The sequence below is a fragment of the Myotis brandtii genome, unplaced genomic scaffold (assembly GCF_000412655.1).
Source record: "Myotis brandtii unplaced genomic scaffold, ASM41265v1 scaffold1003, whole genome shotgun sequence".
In the NCBI taxonomy this organism is placed as follows: domain Eukaryota; kingdom Metazoa; phylum Chordata; class Mammalia; order Chiroptera; family Vespertilionidae; genus Myotis; species Myotis brandtii.
Genome location: NW_005353340.1, coordinates 65,568 through 67,450, shown reverse-complemented (window position 1 = coordinate 67,450; position 1,883 = coordinate 65,568). Strand labels below are relative to the sequence as shown.

General features: G+C 62.8%; 1 protein-coding gene across 1 annotated transcript in view; it reads right to left on the bottom strand.

The window, feature by feature from the left end:
- WDFY4 (WDFY family member 4) overlaps positions 1-1,883 on the bottom strand; it is a gene marked incomplete at its 5' end in the record, with an annotated part of 236,672 nt that overhangs the window by 174,548 nt on the left and 60,241 nt on the right. The gene's annotated exons all lie outside the window — the stretch shown is intronic.

Below are 1,883 nucleotides of genomic sequence, written 5' to 3'. Positions count from 1 at the left end.
GTGTGCCTCCGGGACACGGGCTGGCGTCCTGGGCTCCTGCAGGGCCCTCAGCAGTCACCCCCGCCACCGCCTGTGGCCCTAGGCAGCAACAAGAGCAGAGCTGTGGCTTGGCTGGAAGCATTCCTAGCCCCTCTGACAGTAGCCCCCACAGTCAGTGCAGCCGGAGGAGGCTCTGCCGTTACCCCGCTGGTCCCTGCCCCTGTGAGGGCAGCTCTCCTGGGCCGCCCACTGGGCTCCCTGTGGATTTTGATAGCACTGCACTGTGGTCACAGCCTACTCCCCCCAGAGACTTCTCCTGTCGTCCCCTCACACCCCCTTCTGTTGCCATCCTGGCGTGCCCAGGGGCAGCCGCTGGCCGAGGCTTCGTCTTGGCTCGCCAACCTCCTTCCTGAGCAGCCTGCCTCCCTGAAAGCTCGAGTCTCCAGCTCTGGCCACCAGCCCAGCCGACTCTTCATTCTTGCTTCCCAACTGGGACTCCCTGCCTTCATGTTAGGTGACCTTACACCTAGTGTGTCCGCAGGTTTCTTTTCTCCAAGCTAGTTCCCTGGACCAGCATCCTCCCAGGAGGCCTGACACCGGGATCCACCCGATGCTTTGCCTCCTGACTCCGGCCCTGAGCTGAGGGCACCGCCGTCCAGAGGCAGCGCCGGGCACTGCAGCGCTTCTGCGATCTGGGCCCAAGGCTCAGGCTCCCGCTCACCCTCACCTGTCCTACCCAGGGCAGGGCCATCCTCCTCAGAGATCTGCCCTCCCTCCGGGACCACCTAGCCCTCTGCCTTCCTCATTTGCTCCATTGAGCAGCAGGAAAATGTTTTAAATCTGCTTCCCATTTGCTGTGAATGAGGCCTTGTGAAGAATGCCCGTTCTCTTTGAATTCCCGTTACCCGGCCTGTCCTTCCCTCCATCCTCACCTGGGCGTCCAGAGGCCCCGCCACGCACACAAGACGACCCAGGGATTTGCGTTGCAGCTGCCGGAGGTGGGGGAGCTCCAAGGGCTAGAAACTGTCTGCATAGGACACCAACACAGAGAAGTGAATGGAGGAGACAGTTTGCGGCAGCTTCCCCAGCTTCATCTACCGCTTCTCTGCACCCCCCCCCACCCCCGCTTCCTCTCTCTGCCTGGAACCCCTCCTCCAGCCACGCTCCCAGCACCCAGAGAGCTGAGGAGTTTAGAAGTTTTAGGTGCGTTGACATGACCAGTGACCAGCTAGGAGCCTCGACTGGACCTTGGGAGAAAAATAATGTGTTGGAAAATAGCTGTCAGACCTTCTCTGTAAGTTTCTAGTGGGGGTTACTAGGCGCCTAAGCAGGCACAGCGACACTGCCCGGCAGCTGGCACCTCCAGAGGCAGAGAGGCTGGCCTGGCCCTGAGCCCCACGTCTGCGGCCGGAAGGGTGTCTGCCGACCCCTCTGCACATGGCCCTGTGGCCAGCACAGGCCCCGCAGGCGTGCACCCTGGACTCTGCCCCCAGCACCGTGGGTGGGTGGCCCGGCCACAGGGCCTTCGGAGCTTGGCCTCCCTCCCGAGCCTTTCTCGCCTCTACCTTTTGTCTTAGTGTCTCCCCCGCCCGGTACCTCTTCCCTCCAGGACACGGTTTCAGGAGGGGCTGCCACAGGGCAGTCTCTGTCCTCCTGCTTGTCAGGAGTCCTGGCTGCTGCCCTCAGCCAGCTGAACTCACAGCCACCCCCTCCCACTCCACCCCGTGTGTTCTCACGGTGGGTTCCGTCTCCTGGCTGAGGAACTTCACACAGGCCTCAGGGCTCAGGGAGGCTGCCCTGACCTCTAATCTCCAGGCTGTGGCTCTCCCAGCTCTGCTCCAGCTCTCCCTGCCAAGCATCCTGCCAAGCACCCCCACCAAGCACCCCCACCAGGCACCCCCACC